Source organism: Triturus cristatus, chromosome 4_1 (genome assembly GCF_964204655.1).
Source record: "Triturus cristatus chromosome 4_1, aTriCri1.1, whole genome shotgun sequence".
NCBI lineage: Eukaryota > Metazoa > Chordata > Amphibia > Caudata > Salamandridae > Triturus > Triturus cristatus.
The window spans coordinates 29,616,341-29,636,240 of NC_140585.1; the positions used below are offsets into that span (position 1 = coordinate 29,616,341).

General features: G+C 50.8%; 1 protein-coding gene across 14 annotated transcripts in view; it reads right to left on the minus strand.

Annotated features, from left to right (window-relative positions):
- CTNND1 (catenin delta 1) overlaps window positions 1-19,900 on the minus strand; it is a 291,114-nt gene that overhangs the window by 159,514 nt on the left and 111,700 nt on the right. For 10 of the 14 annotated variants that reach the window (XM_085651383.1, XM_085651377.1, XM_085651378.1 and 7 more), the window contains exon 2: window positions 9,586-9,664. The exons of the other annotated variants lie outside the window; for them this stretch is intronic. The gene's annotated coding sequence lies outside the window, so the exon portion shown is untranslated. The remainder of the gene's footprint in view (window positions 1-9,585; window positions 9,665-19,900) is intronic. 14 annotated transcript variants of the gene reach the window in all.

The following is a 19,900-nucleotide window of genomic DNA, read 5'->3' on the forward strand; positions in this document are numbered from 1 at the left end:
AGATCCGGATGGAGGTGGTGGCACGGAGCAAAGGAGGAAGCGAGTTCCAGATTCTCACCGGAGAACGATTGCGCCATGGATTTTTCCCTTTTGAAGGAGGGGGGCTCAAGCAGGAACTTTTCCGCATTCTGAGAAGGTCTCAAGCCTCCGGACAATTTCAGCTTATTCGCCAGATAGCGAGGGGAGGAAGAGTGCTAGGCTTTGTGGGTGATGCAAGCAGTTTTGTAAATAGCTCTAGCCTCGATGGGAAGCCATCGGCGAGAAGACAGGATAGGAGTGACGTGGTCGCTTCGTTTGGACCCTGAAATGAAGCGAGCTGCTGAATGGAGGACTGATTTAAAAGGGGGAGACCGTGGGCGGCTGGGGTGCACGCGACCGGTCGCGCCTTACGTCACAGCGTCGCCGGTGACGTCAGTGTTGCGGATTAGGCTGAACTGGACAGTAACAGGGAGATACAAATTCTATTACAGGACCGGGGGCTTCGGATGCTATCTCTTTCTTTACTGTAAAACAAACAGCAGCCAATAAGAACATTTTTTACATTAAACTAACATTCCCAGAATGCTCAGCGAATGTTCCATAACAACCATAGAGACTAGCCCTATATAGGTGTCTTGCCCAGTGAGCACTTCCTCTTTCTTTGCTGCTCGCAGCCGAGAAGTGCTTCATTCTACCATATGACTATATTTTTATATTATTCAATGCATATTTGGATAATCTCTATTGCATGACTGTCAATATTGTGTGCCTCTTGGAGCGTTACAGCGCTCGTGTGCTGCAGTTTCGCGAGCGGTGGCGGACGGCGGTGGAAGTCGGTTTTCCTGCAGTGTGCCCCCGTCCGATTGACCTTCACTTTGTTTTTCACTCACCGCAAAGTCCCGATAGAGGAAGCTGCGCCTTCCCTGATTCAGGCCCTCGTTTTTTCCTTCTAAATACCAGCCAGGAGCACGTAGCCCAATTGGGCTCTTTTTGGGCTCTGTGTAGCCCAATCACCGTTTTTCCTCCTCGTGCTCATTTTTAAGTGAACTTTCAGCGCTGGTTGTCTCCAGAGTCCCGTTGCTGACGCCATTCCAAGGCTGGTTACAATTTGGAAGGCCCAAGCAGAGTGCAGGCTTTTAAAATCCATATTTTTGGCTGGTGACCCCTGTAGTGGGTTGTTCACTTTGACTACAGCTTTGCTGAGGAGCAAATTTAATAACTTTACGTTCTTTGCACACAGGGTGGCTCCCCCTTGACTGATCCCTTTGGGATTGATATTCAATTTTTTCAATTAAGTCTATATCGCAGTTGGCTATTACACCTTTTGCGATGGAAGACTGGGCCGATTTTGAGGAGGATTAATACGGGTACTATGAGGAGGCGCACAACACCTCTGGAAGACAACCTGGTGGATGCATCTGTGCAGCAGTCTGAGTAAAGCTGTGGAAGTGGTGGTTCCCCAAACTGTTAATAAGGCGCTTGCAGTTGCCCTCAAACCGATTACAGCGCAGCTTGAAAAATTCGCTAAAAAGCATAGTATGCTGTCCCAAGTCCCTGCAGCAAGTTCCCCTGGCGCTAAATCTAAATCTGAGACAACAAAATGGCCGCATGCTCAAGTTTTAATTAAGTTGCCCCAACCTTCCGCTAGTGATCATCAATACGCGGAGACGGCTGGTCCCAGCCACTCTTCATCCAGCAGAGTTTACGACACAACTACAGATACGGATACAGACACTGATTCTACAGGGAAAACTATATCTCCTAAAAAAAAAAAAAAAAAGGTCTCAGACTATCTCCACCAAAATCTCAGACGCAGCTTTGATAGAGGAGTCAGAAATCGGGTACGTTCAGAGTGTACACGCCCCGACGTCCCAGACAAGGTGGCAGAAACACCAGATGTAGACCCCAACATGCTGGCATTTCTGAAAAAGTTTGCCAAAGATTCTAAAAAAGGGATTGATAGAGCCTGGCGCGGATGCCAAGACAAGCTCTTGGATACCGCTGGTCCTCTAGCAAAGATTTTGGAGTTGGCTTTGATAGCCAAAGAGACTGGAGCGCCCATAGATCCTGACATCCTTGCGGGATGGACACAACGGGCTATTTGTTTCATAGGAAATGCTAATTGTGCCATATCCGCTGAGCGCAGGAAATCATTGCTCATGAGAATGGACAACAACTTGACCAAATTGGCAGCAGCAGACGCCCGGTCCGTTAGCAGAAGGGTTGCTTTTCAGTGACACATTTGTAAAGGATGCTTCCAAGTACGTGGGGACCTTCACCTCCTTGGATAAAGCTCAGTCCAACATTAAGCGAGTTTTCCAAACTGGCCTTTTTGGAAGGGCCGGGCGAGGTAGGGGCCGCTCGCCAGGCCACCCTTACTATCAAGGCCCTACCAGAGGTGGATATGGCCGCGGTCAAGGGGACTTTCAAGACACCACCAGAGGAGGCACCTTTTATCCCTCCAGACGCCAAAACAGACGCAGATTTCATTGTGGCGGTCAAAGAGGGAATTTCCAACCCCAAATTACAGCAGGTGAGCCCAATATCTGTTATCTTATCCTCTGGGGGGGTGGGGTGGGGGAGGGGGGGGGGTCGAGTTCGACAGTTTTTGCACAATTGGTCTCAGATAACCCAGGACGCCTGGGTACTACAGACAGTGCAGGGTTTCCGCATAGATTTTTACCAAACACTAGTACAAAGTATTCCTTCCCCCCTCTGTTTTTCCCCAACTAGTCATTAATTTTATAGATCAAGAAATGGAAGAATGGCTGCAGAAACACGCGGTAGCCTACTGCGTGGACAAACCAGGGGGTTTCTGCAGCAACGTCTTAGTCCAGAAGAGAGGCGGCGGTTATCGTTTAGTCCTCAATCTGAAAGATTAATTGTTTTGTCCTCTACAGACACTTCAAGATGGAGGGAATCCATCTTTTGGAAGACATTTTGAGGCAAGAGGACTGGTTGGTCCGCCTAGACCTCAAAGATGCCTACCTGACAGTTCCAATTTTTTCCCCTCATCCGAGTTTCTTGCAGTTCCTATGGCGAGGCAGACTGGAATACTTGGGCCTGCCTTTCTGTCTTTCCTCAGCTCCTTCGTGCTTTACCAAGCTGATGAAACCAGTCACAGCACTCCTCAGGGAACAGGGCATTCGTCTGATAATCTATCTCAACGATATCCTGATAATGGCTCCCTCAGAGGAATTAGAGAGCCACCATCTTCACAAGACAATGTCACTCTTGGAGAATTTAGGTTTTGTGATAAACGGGACAAAATCGGTGCTGAGTCCAACCCAGTCTATAGAATTTCTGGGGTTTGTAATCAATTCCCAGTCGGCTCAACTACTCTTACCCAAACACAAATTGAAAGATCTCAAGAGGGAATTGTGAAAGACGCTGGAGTCCCAGATGATGTCGCTCAGAGCGATTGCCCGGTTAGTGGGCCTCTTGGCCTCCTCTATACAGGCGATATTCCCCGGACTCCTTCATTACCGAGCCCTACAACGCCTCAAAATACGGAACCTCCAGAAGGGCCTCTCTTACTCGGATCAGATTCCCCTCACGGAGGATGTCCGAGAAGAGATCAGGTGGCGGTTAGCACATGTGGAAGCCTGGAACGGGTGAGAAATCTTCGGATCTAGCCCAGAGCTTGTGATGGAGTCAGACGCCAGTCGGTCGGGCTGGGGAGCCCGGTGTGGGGGCAGATGGTCACCTCAAGAATTAGAGTTACACATCAATTGTCTAGAGCTTCTAGCGGGTTAGTTTGCGATCCGCACGCTCTCCCCCAGGAAAGTTTCTTGCTGTATTCTTTTACAGACGGATAATATCTCAGCAGTGATATATATAAGTTGGGGGGCACCAGATCTCCGATGTTGGCGGAGATCGCCAAGGACTACTGATATTACTGCCTAGCACATCAAATAACGGTGATTGCGCAATACCTTCTGGGCAGAGACAATACAATAGCGGATTGGAACTCTCGTCACTTGAAAGACTACAGCGACAGGAAACTTCATCCGTCGCTCTTCCAAATGACTCAGTCAATTTGGGGCCCGTCCCACATAGATCTGTTTGCTTCCAGAATGAACTGTCAGCTGGAGACATTCTTCAGTTGGAGACCGGATCCGATGGCGATGGCCACGGATGCATTCACACAGGATTGGTTGATGTCCCTCAATTATGCGTTTCCACCCTTTCTCCTGATTCCCAGGGTGGCCAATCCGATTGTCTTGCAACCGGCGGAAGTTGTTTTGATAACTCCGATCTGGAAGTCGCAACCTTGGTTCCCAGTTCTTCTGGAACTAGCGGGCGACCTCCCTCTCCTCCTTCCGTTTTTTCCGACGATGCTCCAGGGCCCTCAGGGGGAGCTGCATCCTCTAGTTCGAGGGGCAGCTACACCTGATGGCCTAGAGGCTTTCAGGCAACAGGACTTTCGAGGGAAGCTTCAGAGTTCATCCATCAGGCCTGGGCTCCTTCCACCAGAAAACGTTATTCTTCCGCATGGCGAGCATGGTTTAGTTGGTGCCTGGAGAGGCACCTGGATCCCGTGGAGGCAGAACTTTCCCCAAATTGTGAATTTTCTCTCCAAAAAGGCGGCAGACGGTTTATCATACAGGTTAGTCAATAACTTCCGGTCAGCCATCTCAGCAGGACATACGCAGATAGACGGCAGACCAGTAGGTATGCATCCGGTGATTTGTAAACTCCTGAAAGGAATACGGGTAGCCAATCCACCCAAGGCTAAATATTCTTCTTTGTGGGATGTTTCTAGAGTATTAAATCTGTTTGACACATGGCCTGATAATGCAAACTTGTCGAGAAAACAATTGTCCACTAAACTGGCCATGCTCCTTTGTTTATCTTCTTGTAGACGTGTTTCTGATATAAGAGTATTAGATCTGGAGAGTAGGATTTTTTCTCCTGGAGGAGTGTCTTTTGTGATTACAGCACGTACAAAAACCTTTTCTAAATCCATGGATTATAATGCTTTTCCATCAAATTCCAACTTGTGTGTGGTAAATTGCCTCAAAGCGTATGAAGAATGTACCCGGTCCATCAGGCCGGTGGGTTGTTCAACACTGTTAATAGCTTTGCAAAAGCCATTCAAGCCGGTTTCCTCTGCTACGATTGCCAGGTGGCCTGGATTTATTATGTTAGAGGCGGGCATTGACACAGAGTTGTTTGGAGCGCACTCAGTCAGAGGCGCCATGGCCTCAAAGTCTTTTATGCTTGGTACTAGTATCCATGATATCATGAAAGCGGCTGATTGGTCGTCTAGTTCTACGTTTAAACGGTTTTATTACAAACCTGTGGGCGATGTCGCTTCTTTGGTTTTAGATGAGCGTTAAACTAGCATAATCCGAAGCCTCCGGTCCTGTAATAGAATAAAAAAAATTGCTAGCATTCGCCCCAAGATTTTTCAATTCTATTAAGGACACTGAGGCGAGGATTATCCCACCCACATTTCAATTAATGCTGTTATTGCCATGTTCACCCTCCCTGTGATGAAGGTTATGGCAGTTGCTACGAGTCTTACTTCTATTTCAGGTGCTGACCAGAAAGGCGAATAATCTATCGTTTGGAGCTTAATGGACAGCTTGTTCTACTGTCTTCAGGATTACTGAGGATGTATTTGTTTCATCACTCCAGTTGAAGTTCTGTGCCCTAATAATCTTCTGTGGATAATGGACACTAAGTTTGGACACTGCTCGTTGGGCAAAGAAAGAGGAAGTGCTCACTGGGCAAGACACATATATAGGGCCAGTCTCTATGGTCGTTATGGAACATTCGCTGAGCATTCTGGGAATGTTAGTTTAATGTAAAAAATGTTCTTATTGGCTGTTTGTTTTACAGTAAAGAAAGAGATAGCATAATCCTCGCCTCCGTGTCCTTAATAGAATTGAAAATTCTTGGCGCGAATGCTAGCAAATTTTTTAATCTACAAGACGAGTGTGACAACCATGTGCCAGGAGAGCAGCGGCAGCCACGGCCTCCAGCCAGGCTCTGGGGGCTGTGGGTATAAACCCATATATGAACCGTGCCCATGGCGGGAGTGCATGGGATCTGCCACGTCATAGTGTAGAGAGCGTCATGTCAGCGGTGCCGGTGACGTCACCGGCGCAGGTTGAGCGGAGGATGTCCTCAGTACTCGTGAGGTAAACTGTACAAGAGCAGGAGTGTGGCGTAGAACCATGAGCCAGGGAAGCGACGGCCACGGCCTCCCTGCGGCCGGACTCGGAGCTCGTGACCGAGGGGTCTTGGATAAAACGTGCCCGGTCACTGCTTACGTCTCAGCGCACTCTACAAGAGCAGGAGTGTGGCGTAGAACCATGAGCCAGGGAAGCGGCGGCCCCGGCCTCCCTGCGGCCGGGCACGGAGCTGGCGCTTAGTTATCGCTCAGTGCCTCTTCGACGCACTCGCGGATAACCTGCACCTTCGGGGGCTCGGTGGCCAATGTTCGCCACAAGTACTACCCGCTTCTATGCGCTATAACAGCCCTGCGTCACCCCCCTGGTCCCAGTCTCATTGCCCTACACCAAGGGCCCTCCCAAAGCAAACAGTCTGGATGGGTCATTACATGGAGAGACTAGTGCGAGGGTGTGATGGGCCCGAAGCCCTCTACCTCTCCGCTATCTCCCAGAACCACCAACCATCACTCACGGCTCACCCACAGACCACAGCTGACCTTCGAAGCATGCAATCCCTCATTGCAAAGACCGGCAGGTATCAGGCTCCAGAGATGGCATGGCAAGATGAACATTGGGTGCCAACACGGTTTCCACATCGACGCAGCCCTCGCCTTCCAGACACATTCAACCAACTCTGCCGCCCACAGTTGTCTCTTCTCCACCACAATGAATTCATTCTTTCGACTAGACTGTTAAAAGATGCCCATCATTCACCTCCATCCCAACACACCAGACAGAAGAGTCACTGTCCTTCGGGACATCCCAGGGCTCGCTCAAAGGTATGTGGGACTTCAACAAAGCTGCTTTAATTGCCAACCGAGGTTGCTGACCCTACATCACCCTCCAGTCCACCTGGACCGCCTCCTACTGCCAGTCACCAACACTATTCCACTCTAACCTACCCATTACCCACTCTACCAGGACCCACGACCAAAAGCACTGCTGGCACACAGAAGACCCACCGTGCCTGCTAGGAAGGGCATGGTGCCAACCTGCTGCTTCACACTGACTTGGACAATTCATTCAACAAAATGTGCCACACATCCCTCCTACACTCCAGACAAGTACCTAAGACTAGGGACTCACCGCCAAGTACCCACGCAGCCTCTCACCACTACAGTAGGTCTTTACCCTGCCCTTCACCCAGTCACCATCACTCACCATCCCTCCCTTCTCTACTCCAGACAAGCACCTGAGACGAGGGGCTCATCATACAACTCACCCTCAAGGACCCACAAAGCTTCTCGCCGCTAAAGGAATGTCTTCCTATGCCCCACACACAGTCACCATACCCCCTTACCCCATTGTACCACTCTACAACTCTCCATCCCTGCAAGTCAACCTATTGTCGCCCTTCCCTTGAAAACCCTTCCCTCTTCCCCTCTGTAACCCCCTGCTCTATGCCATTTTATAGGTAGGTTAACGCGACAAACCCCCATTACATCACAGCTGGATTTGCATCGCAAATCTAGACCACAAGGTGAAAGCTGGCACCTTTTCCCTTCATAAACAGCACACAGTATTCTTTAAGCACAGTCTGTGCCCACTGGCACATACCCTTGGCAGCTGTAAACCTTGATCCTTATGTGTGCCAACAGCGAATAAACCTGGGCTAGAAAAAGGCCCTCCCAACAGCCATGCCTTGGACTAAGGAGCTGCTGAAACGAGTGAAAGGCTCAGACTCCGCTCTTCGAAGAACAATGCCTTTGAGGTCCCACCAGTGGCAGGCATGTTTGGGGCCTCTCCACCCACCCCCAGTATACAGGGTAGCTGCTTTGTTGTAGAGACTTCTTACAACAGCAAGGACAGTAGGAAGCCACCGATGGCCAATGTAGACAGACGGCATTGGTGCCACCTGGACTAAAGCGCCCCCCCCCCCCTAAACCAGTAACCAAAGCAGAGAGGTGGCACTACACTGCCCATCACATAATCAGCCCCAAGAGATCCTAGCCCACAGTGGAGGTCACACTGGAAGCAACCTAGGGCTGCTACGATTCTAGAGTTGTTCCTCACGCTCTACCTCAACCCCTCACCTCAAAGCCCTACCTGACCTCAGCCCTGCGGAACACAGAAGTGCTCGTATCGTACCGGCCAAGGAGGTGCTTCAATGTTCTCACCCACAACCGACAGAATGACGGATGAGGTGCCAGGGCTTCAAAGCACCACGCTACTGACGGGCAACTCTCCATCTTAGCCATAGAGGTCTATATGCCACGTAGGATGGCACAGCGAGTTAAACACTAGTCAATGACATCAAATATGACCAAAGGTCACGTGTTGGACCCCCACCAAGATCAGTTAGATGAAACCCTAGTGAGTATGCTATACTGTACACCGCCACATTAGCAGCTCCATTAGTTACAGCCCTGAGGTGGCAGAACTAGGAGAAGTAGCGCTACACAACAAACATGAGTTCATGCCACTCTTAAATACATATGGGCACCGTACACCCATTGGCTACACTGAGGGCACTGATTGCAAGCCTCCGGTTCCATCCCTGGCATCATCTTTGCCTTCTCCGCCCTTCAGCTCTTGCTGTAAATGGCTCTGAAGCAGCTCGAGCTGGCATAAGCCCTAGATCAACATTTACAGTAAAGCAAGGATTGCTGGGGTCCGCTTCAGAGCCCATCTTCCCTCGGTACACCTCACCCACAGGGAGGGTCCCGCCTACCTCTGTGGTCAGGAGGGGAAATCAACAGCACATTAGCTCCTAGAAGCCCTCTCCAGGGACCAGCACCAGAGCTATACAGACAAGAGCATGTGATTTGGACTTTTCTAGCTCCGGCACCCCCTGCATGGCACACTCCGCGCGCAAGATGCGTGGTCTAGCTATACACGGTAATTATGAATTCAACCACCCACTGGGGAAGGTAGTGTGAGGGCAATCGGGGGGAGGGGGCGACAGGAGAGGGCCCACCTCTACCAGCCTGAATCACGATGCCAACTTGAAAGAGCTCACAAAATGGCTTCCATAATCCTGGGATGAGGGGACTCCATAGTGGAGGCCAGCGTCTGCCAAGGCCCCTCCCTCACCCCCCCCAATGTGAGGAGTAGTTTAAGGGATCTTCGCTGAAGTAATTCTACATACAAGCTTCCTTTAGACTTGGGTTTCACGATAGGCGTCCCTCTTCGCTCACTGCTGTCCCCCGCTTTTGGGGTGGGGGGGAAGGAGCCGGTAAGGTCTCACCTCCGTCTCCTTGCCCCAGCAGGCCCCATGAGAGGTAGGGCACCACAGGCTGGCTCTGCAGCGCCTTGGTGCGGCTCTCACGGAGCTGTCCAGGTGTGAGGTTAGCATCCTGAAGACAGCTGAGATCCAGGCTGGGTACCAATCTTGGGAGACTACGTTGGCATAAGGAGACTATACAGCCCCCCACACATGTACAAACTTCCGAGACAACCCGCATTATTTCAGCCCAGACTGTACCTCTTCCACGGGGTCCGGCGACTAGGGGCCTGGCTTCCTTCCGGGCACACCGTCAGACGTCCTCACACTGCGGCAAACCCTACAAGAGGGGAAAAGGCGAGACATTTACTCAAGAGTAGGCTCATCCGTTCCTGCAGTGCCCACCCTAAGAGGTAAACGGCATACGAGTTATTTGCAGTTGTGGCATGTTACGGGGACTCTGCAGCTCTTGGGCGTAACACTCGGGGGGAGGGGGTCACTAAGGAGACACCCCCCACCAGCTCAGGGTGGCTGACTACTAACAAAACACATTGTAAACACAAAACGTGTGGCGATTTACTCAGTCATTACAGTAAACCTGTGTACCATTCTTACTGCTAGGATCTCACAAATAACCCTTTCTAGACTCTTCCGTCCTGTATCCTATTCAATCCAACCAACACTCGCGTGTCCCCCGCTCCAATTAACACATTTCCCTATACTAACCCACCACCAATCCTTTTTGGGTTTCGGAGTAGCGTGCTATTCGCTGAAAGCAATTCGAGGCCTTGTCTAGTAAGCGCTGTATAATTACAATTTAGTGCAGGGCTAAAACAAACTGTGCCCTCGGGCACGTTCCAAAGCTTAGGCAGGCTGGCTCCAGGCTATGCCTCTGTCACTTGTGCCAGCCTGTGCCTCAGGGGGGCCCCAGCACCTCAAGTGCTGCCAATAGCAGCCCAGGGAGTCCCATGCTCTCTCTGCATGAGCTTCAGCCGGACAGGCTCTGGCAAGGACGGACCCCGCAAGGAAGTCACTTTTTCCGGACTCAGTATCAGCTAGTTCTGGAGTTTGCTGGCCTCAGACACACCCTCCCTTCAGAAGTAAGACTGGCCACGCCGACTACTGCACCAAGTCTGTGGGACCTCAGACCATCCTTAGGCACACCCTCACTTCAGGAGTAACAGCCTGTGCGACCTCAGACACACCCTCCCTTCAGCACCAACAGCCTGTGGGACCTCAAGCCATCCTCACACACCCTCCCCTCAGGCCATCCTCTGGCACACCCTCACTTCAGGAGTAAGACTGGCCACCCCCTAAGGGACACATTCACTTCAGCACTAATAGTCTGTGGGACCTCAGACCATCCTTAGGCACACCCTCACTTCAGGATTAACAGCCTCAGACACACCCTCCCTTCAGCACCAACGGCCTGTGGGACCTCAGACCATCCTCGGGCACACACTCCCCTCAGGCCATCCTCCAGCACACCCTCCCTTCAGGAATAAGACTGGCCACCCCCTAAGGGACACATTCACTTCAGCACTAATAGTCTGTGGGACCTCAGACCATCCTTGGTAACATCCTCACTTCAGGATTAACAGCCTGTGCGACCTCAGACACACCCTCCCTTCAGCACCAACAGCCTGTGGGACCTCAAGCCATCCTCAGGCGCACACTCCCCGCAGGAGTAAGACTGGCCACCCCCTAAGGGACACATTCACTTCAGCACTAATAGTTTGTGGAACCTCAGACCATCCTCCGGCACACCCTCACTTCAGGAGTAACAGCCTCAGACACACCCTCCCTTCAGCACCAACGGCCTGTGGGACCTCAGACCATCCTCAGGCACACACTCCCCGCAGGAGTAAGACCGAGACCTTCGACACACGCACTGCAGGAGTAAGACCGCGGGTCCTCAGACCAGCCTGCCTCCCTCTGGTGCCACAGACTTGGCTGGACTCGGCCATGATCACACGTGGCTGGATTTAGGGAGGGGCTTAATGTGTCTTAGAAAGGCATTAGACCACAAGAGACTCCAGTTTCCTGGACTGAGATTGGGCTGAACGCTCTGGCTGCGACATGGGGGCCTCCACTGTGGAGTACCCTCCCCCACCCAACTCTCTGCCACCCACTTCAGAGCTGGAACACAGGGTGGGGCAGCGGCTCTTCAAGCTGCTCCTGAAACTGTCCTAGACCGGTCCAACCGGTCCCACCCACCTCAAACCGGCACCTTGCAGCACATGCCGCGCGTGCGCACACCCGCAAAATCACACCCCTCTCATCAGGACCGGCCACTGATCCTAATGGAGTATTTACTGTCCTAACGCCACGCACGCTTGGATAGCAGGGCAGGTAGAAAGCGGAGTGAGGCCAATAGAACTGCACTTTTAGGTTTTTTGATAGACTCGCTTAAAAGTAGCTAAACGCACTACCAAGAACGGTCCTCCGAACACACGGCTCCTCAAAAACAGTGTTTGTCTACTTCTGTCAGGATTGACCCATACTATGAAGACCGGAAACTAGCAACATGATGGGCTGGGAAAAGAGGACTAAGGAGAGACAGACAGGGCAGTTTAAGAAGTCAAACATCTACTGGAGAAGAGGGGGTGCAGGAGGAGAAGGGAGACCCGAGCCAGCCAACCAACCAGGCAGAGCCGGGAGGAGGGAGACCAGAGCAAGCCAGCCAACCAGGCAGAGGAGGGAGACCAGAGCAAGCCAACCAACCAGACAGAGCCGGGAGGAGGGAGACCAGAGCCAGCCAGCCAGGCAGAGCCGGGAGGAGGGAGACCAGAGCCAGCCAGCCAGGCAGACAGAGCCGGGAGGAGGGAGACCAGAGCAAGCCAGCCAGGCAGAGCCGGGAGGAGGGAGACCAGAGCCAGCCAGCCAGGCAGACAGAGCCGGGAGGAGGGAGACCAGAGCAAGCCAGCCAGGCAGAGCCGGGAGGAGGGAGACCAGAGCCAGCCAGCCAGGCAGACAGAGCCGGGAGGAGGGAGACCAGAGCAAGCCAGCCAGGCAGAGCCGGGAGGAGGGAGACCAGAGCCAGCCAGCCAGGCAGAGCCGGGAGGAGGGAGACCAGAGCCAGCCAGCCAGGCAGACAGACAGAGCCGGGAGGAGGGAGACCAGAGCAAGCCAGCCAGGCAGAGCCGGGAGGAGGGAGACCAGAGCAAGCCAGCCAGGCAGAGCCGGGAGGAGGGAGACCAGAGCAAGCCAGCCAGGCAGAGCCGGGAGGAGGGAGACCAGAGCAGGGAGGAGGGAGACCAGAGCAAGCCAGCCAACCTGGCAGAGCCGGGAGGAGGGAGACCAGAGCAAGCCAGCCAACCTGGCAGAGCCGGGAGGAGGGAGACCAGAGCAAGCCAGCCAACCTGGCAGAGCCGGGAGGAGGGAGACCAGAGCAAGCCAGCCAACCAGGCAGAGCCGGGAGGAGGGAGCAATGTTGCCAGATTGGGCTATTTCCCGCACAATTGGGCAACTTTTTCCCCAGTTGTGCGGGAAAAACCCATGCCTGGCGGGGGGCTACTTTTTGGGCTAGATTTAAAAGGTTGTGCGCAATTTTAGTGGCCTGGGCGGGCGCCGACGACGAGCGTAGACCGTGCACTCTCTTATTTTGCACATGGGTGCTGCAGGGGTCACCTAGCTTTGTCGTCAACTTGTGTGTGTGCGGGCCAAATGTGGGGGTCCCCCAGGGCCGTCAATCCAGTAGCGCGCGAAAACGCTACCAATGACAGCCCTGGGTATCATTTTTTGGCCAGCCCCTGCGGTTCTCTATAATGCTGGGACTACGTGCGTGACGTCACGTGACGGAGCTCTTACTTTCGGCGCGACGCTCGGCTCAACGGTGGGCGCATCATCACCATGAGGAGTCGGACGCACGTGGTGTCTCGCAGTTGATGAGTCCGGACTTCAACGCCCGCCCGACCTCAGGTGCGTGAGTCAGAGGCGCAACTAGAGCCAAATTTCCAGGGGGGGGGGGTAAGAAAAAATTTCGAGGGGGTGCTGGGTCTTTAAGCAATAGACAGAGTGGAGATTGGGGCAGGGAATTCTTTCCGTCTCATTTTAGAAAAGTGCAGTTTCAATATTATATTCAATTAAGCCATGGTTGCTGCATTTTTATTTTATGAAACTAACAACCATTAACAAAGCAAATAGTTCTGGCTTGTTGTAGGTGTAACGTTACTTGTGATATATATCTGGATACAATGACAGAAGAGGCAAAATACCAGTCCGGCGACACACAATGCTAAGCACAGATTTTTAGCTTAGTTGTTTTAAGCAACACCATTAATTACACACCATTAATTACATCAGACACGCCCCTTGGAGAGACCCCTAGTTTTTTCATCCCGCTTAAAGCCCTGGAAACACCATGTCACAATCACCTCATGGCCTGGCACTGTGCATCATGCATGACTCATGACTCCCACTTTTTCAGATTGCCTATGTGCAGGTGCATAGTGAACCCTCCCCCACCCCACCCCTTGCTTTAGGAAGACAGCAAGGGCGAAATTCTTGATGGGCCTCTTCTGTCTGCAACTCTGCAGACAAAGGCTCAGCTCATAATTAAGAGGAAAAGGTGGGCGAGTGAGTAGGTGAAGGGAGGGGTGGATGGCTGGATGGATTAGTGAAAGGGTGAATGGATGAATGGAAGGGTGAATAGATGGATAATGAGCGAAAGGATGGATGAATGAGTGAAAGGGTGGCTGATCGGTGAGTGAATGGATGGATGAGTGAATGGATGGATGGATGGATAAGTGATAGGGTCAATGGATGGATTCATGAGTGGATGAGTTGAAGTATGGGTGGATCGAAGAAAGGAAGGATGGCTAAGTGAAAGGGTCAATGAAGAGAGAAAGGGAGGATGAATGGATGACTGAAAAGGGGACTGGGTGGTAGGATGAGTAACTGGGTGGATGGATGAGTAAGTGAAAGGATGACTGGAGGGGTGAGTGGATAAATGGCTGGATGGATGAATAGATGGTTGGGTGGAAGAGTGGGTGGAAGAGTGTATGGATGAGTGTATGGATGGATAGGGTGAAAGGGTGGATGAATGGATGAGTGAAAGTGTGGATGGAGGGATGGATGAGTGAAATGATGGAAAGATACGTACGTTTTCAAATGGATGAATGTTTGGATATAGATGGAATTACGTATACACTATTACGCGACCTCCTTTGATGTGTCTGTAAAACGTACCTTTTGTCCCGAAGTTTTGTCCTAAATTTTGACCTCCCGTCCTGAATTTTGACCCTTTGTCCTGAATTTTTACACTCACCGTCCTGAATTTGCACCCATGCTAGTTGGTCACCCTATTTGTAGGAAGTGATAAATATTGATAGATGCCAGGAAGTTGACGTAGGTAAAGAGTGTTTTAACACCAAAACTGACCACATCGGTTGTTCGTAGGCCAGCCCAGATTTGAAAACGGTCGTGCAGGGGCCATCCAACCTCGCACGCACCTGCTGGCAGCACCGCGTGTGTCTGTTTACCACTGTCCTGGCATGGATCTGACACTCCGTGCTTCACCACGTTGCTGATGCCAAGGCGCGCACTGACGCACACTGTTTGCCACTCGAACTGGAGTTGATTGGGGGGGGGGGGGGTGAATCTTTAAGAAATAGGCAGAGTGGAGCTGCAGGGGCTCTTAGAAGTCGCAGTGAGAACTGGTCTTAAAAATTAATAGCATTAAGGCAGGTGCCCAGTTAACACCCTCCCACCATCTGTATATTGAGTAGAATGTATATTTGTCTTTAAAATTGTTTCGGATGACAATTTGTGCATAATTGGAGACTTGCTAATTTGGTCTGGTTTTTGGGCTGAAACTGGTCTGATTGGGCTTATTTTGGGCTTATATATGAGTGGCTTTGGGCTTGGGACGGGTCTAAAAATCTGGTAACACTGGGAGGGAGACCAGAGCTGGGAGGAGGGAGGGAAGGTAAAGGACCCAAACTATGAAGACCGGAACTAGCAAAATGATGGGCTGGAAAAGAGGGCGGACATGCCAACTAAGGAGAGACAGACAGGGCAGTTTAAGAAGTCAAACATCTACTGGAGAAGAGGGAGTGCATGAGGAGAAGGGAGACCAGAGCCAGCCAACCAGAGCTGGGAGGAGGGAGACCAAAGCCAGCCAGCCAACCAGAGCTGGGAGGAGGGAGACCAAAGCCAGCCAACCAGAGCAAGAGCTGGGAGGAGGGAGACCAAAGCCAGCCAACCAGAGCAAGAGCTGGGAGGAGGGAGACCAAAGCCAGCCAACCAGAGCAAGAGCTGGGAGGAGGGAGACCAAAGCCAGCCGACCAGAGCCAGCCAGGTAGAGCTGGGAGGAGGGAGACCAGAGCCAGCCAGGTAGAGCTGGGAGGAGGGAGACCAGAGCCAGCCAGGTAGAGCTGGGAGGAGGGAGACCAGAGCCAGCCAGGTAGAGCTGGGAGGAGGGAGACCAGAGCCAGCCAGGTAGAGCTGGGAGGAGGGAGACCAGAGCCAGCCAGGTAGAGCTGGGAGGAGGGAGACCAGAGCCAGCCAGGTAGAGCTGGGAGGAGGGAGACCAGAGCCAGCCAGGTAGAGCTGGGAGGAGGGAGACCAGAGCCAGCCAGGTAGAGCTGGGAGGAGGGAGACCAGAGCCAGCCAGGTAGAGCTGGGAGCAGGGAGACCAGAGCCAGCCAGGTAGAGGAGGGAGACCAGAGCCATCCAGGTAGAGGAGGGAGACCAGAGCTGGGAGGGTGGTGAGAAGGGAGAGGACCTAGCAGTCCAGGCACAGACTGGCCAGAGCTGGAAGATGGAGACTGGATCCTGAAGGGTTAAGGATGGGAGAGAGACTAGACTAGTGCGGTGCAGAATGAAAGAACACCTTCAGATGGGCAGGGGTGGAGAGAGACCAGAACCAGACTGAGCGGAAGCGGGAGGGCAGTAATCCAGGGGTTGACTGGTCTGAGCTGGAGCAAGGCAACTAAGCCCAAGCAACCAGACCCAGAAGGGGCAAAAGAGAGTGGGCAGGGAGAGAAGGGTCAGATGGGGTAAGGAGTGGAGAGACCAGTATCAGATGGTGTCAGGGTTTAGGGCAAAGAAGACCAGAGATGGTGCTGGGTTGAGGGGGCAAAATACCCAGCTAGCATGGGGCAGACTGAAAGGCAACTAAGAACAGCAGACAGACCCTTAAAATGGAGAGTAAGGGCGGTAGGTGAACCCCCTGGCAGGAGGAGAAGAGGTTGGCACAGGGTGGGAGAGGCAGAAAAAGATACAAGTTAAGGAACAGAGGCGCAAACATACTACTACAATCTCTATGTACATTAAATTCCAGTGGACACCAGCCTTTGTCCGTACTACTGTAATGTGTTCAACAGAAGATGCCGAGTTTGCATGAATCATATTTAGGGCTCCCGGTTTATGGTATTTATTTTTTGGACATTTCCGTCTATTTATCCATATTTATTTTTGGGACATTTTATCTGTATCCATATTTATTTTGTGTTGTGTATAAATTAAGTTGTAAAACTGGACATTTCCTTTATTTATTTAATTGATAGACGCGCACTTATACTTTGATGCCTGTTGTGTTTTAGCTATTTAAGCTGCCAAATATTACATAACAATGCATCCACTGGCAAATACTAGCATTATACCACAAATGTATATTGACACAAGCCGTTATTTAAATAAATTTCATCCTGTTTTTTAATTTCTATGCTGTCTATCTGCTCAGCTGTTGGGCTATAATTCATGAAAGACAGCACGAAGAGTCACATAAAACCAGCACAATTTTCTGTAATTATCCACTTTTATAAATAAATGCAGACAGAACACACGTTGTTTTCTGTCTGTATTTATGTGTAAAAATCCGTAAAAACGGAAAACAGGGAGCCTTAATCATATTACAGTATCCATAACTAACACTCATTTGCACATTTTAATGTTGTAAAGTGATGACAAAGGGCAACTGCACTATAAAACAAGCAACAGGGCAAGAGGTACAGGAAGGATGAAAGCAACAGTGGAAGAAGTGGGGAGTGAGGGAAGATGCAATAAAATACGGGCACTGAAATAACAGATAAACAACCAAAGTGTAAAGATACAGTATTCGGTCCCTGCTCCATGGGAGAAATAAAAAAAAACAACAAGTATTGGCATAGTCAATAGGTTTCGCCTTTGGGACCTTATAAGTATTTAGCCAGAGATATTGGTTTTGCCAATGTCTGTAAGCAATGTTGTAGAGGATTGCGGTCACTTAGCAGCATGTTGAAAAGTTATAATAAACAAGTGTTAAGCATTTTTGTATATATATCTAAATGTATCTATATATCCACACCAAGTTTTGTCCCCTTGAAGCAAGCCTCTCGACCTGAGGGTAAGTAGTGAGTGTTTATTCGTGTAAGCAGCAGCCTTTTCAGTAAGAGCGAATCTCCATGGACCAAAGTCTGTTTGCCAAAGTCTTAATTGCCGACGAGTTTCGTGCGCCTTGCACACTTCTTCCACGGCGGACTTGGAAAACACCGCCATGCAGGTGCACCGCACCTTAAATCACCTGTGGCACTCGCCCCAGTGGGCGGGACAAACTCGATGCCTGCTGGTCTAGGTAGTCTTAATGGTGCCGTAAAGTGTTATTCTTGTGAATTTGCACGCGCGCGGTCATAGTGAACAAAATAAAACCCTTGTGGGTTGGTGAAACGTTCTGTACTTCAGAAGCTGCTCAGTGGAACTTACAACACGCACCTTCAAGTCCATTACAAACATGGCAGGGCTGCCTCTGCAGCAGGACGGGCCGCTAACACATCCACACAAAGTTTTGTCCCCTTGAAGCAAGCCTCTCAACCAGAAGGCAAGCAGTGAGCGTTTATTAGTGTACGCAGCAGCCTTTTCAGTAAGAGCGAATCTCCATGGACCAAAGTCTATTCGACGTCAGTGTGCCTCCCCCACACAGCAGGGTTACAAGCAGCAGTGCCAGCGTCATGGAACTGAAAGGCCGGCATGGATTCCAGCAACATACCAATTAAATTCTATTACCACATGTCCATAACACGTATTAAATACAACCTGTTGCCCTAATAGGGTGAGCAAATTCACTCGCCTTACATCACATACACAGCACCTCAACATTTGAGACGGCTGGATCCTTTGGTCCTGAAGAAAGCCATCCGACTCTTTCGTGCAACACAGGCTGAAACAGGTCGACCCCCCACTCGCCCGGTGCTTTGGACCTATATTTATCCAACTAAGCACCACCCACTTTTTCTAACCTTATTCCTACTCTGTGATCATAAAAACAAACTACACAGGAGAGCAGATTGTTGAAATAATAAAGAATTATTACAAATCTCTTCCCACTCGCTACAATCGCACACCTGACAGTCTCCCTCCTGGTGGAGGATGATGAACAGGACACTCGGGTGCCAAAAGCCTAGGAAGATTCATCCCGCTTAATCAAATAAGTGGAGAACCAAGATATACCGCTACCATCATACCAGTGTGGCTGAGGGTCATCAGAAAACTTCCAAGAGACTCTGGAAAACGACCAGAGTGATTATTTATTTTTGAATTTTTAAGTACTGGCTGGGGAAGCTGAATGAATCTCCGCTACTCTCCCCTTCTTCCTGTTCTTTTTGGTATTAAAGACTGACAGCACCCGCACAGAAGAAAAAACAAGCATTTGCAATGCAATAGGTCTCGCATTTACACGGGTTTAAGCTATTGGCATTGTATATGACAATGCCTTTTATTTATGTTTTGAAAACCAAAACATAAATAAAGGGCATTGTCATGTACAATGCCAATAGCTCAAACTGCATAAATGCGAGACCTATTGCATTGCAAACGCTTGTTTTTAACGCAGAACAAAATGCTGTATGGTGCTCTGTAAAACACGTTAGCGCCACCTGGTGTATTTCATGCAATACGGCCCCAGAAATGTTCTGCCAAATGCAATGGATCTCCGTCACATAAACAAAGGCAATAAAAATCAAACATCAAAGCGGCGAAAGTGAAAGTAATCCAGCAGAGCATCAAAGGGCTGGGTGAGAAGGGAGGGGGGGGGGGGAATGCAAGGGTCAAAGCGGCTAAAGTGAAAGAAAGCTATAGAGAAGGGAGGGGGGAGTGGGAGCAGCTGTGCACGTGCATGTGACCGTGCACTCAAGGTTTAGGCCAGCCAAAAGACTGTGGGTAGCACTTTGAAAATCCCACATACAAAATGTCTCTTCGAGCCTTTGGCTCAGCGAGACCTAATGACTTACCTTTAGTAAAGATCTCTATGGCGGATACTACAGATTACTACTCTTAGAATATTTCCCGGGTGCCAGACTGGAGCCACGAACTTTCCTCTGCAGCAATCCTGCGCGCCACTAGGTGGGGCTGTGCAGCTCCACGCTGGCTCCAGACTGCTTCGGACGTGACTGGGCAGAGCCACGTATAAGCCCCACACCAGTGCCCTAATGTCAGCTTACTTCCCTTTCCACGCCCTCAGACACAGAGCATGAACAGTTGTTGGTACGAGTGCGCTCGCCTCCAACGTGGGACCTTTTAAGATGTTATAAAGAGGCCACAGCAGAAGAAGGATGTAGAAACGCCGGGAGAAATCTGCAGTTAGATACGTCATCCACCA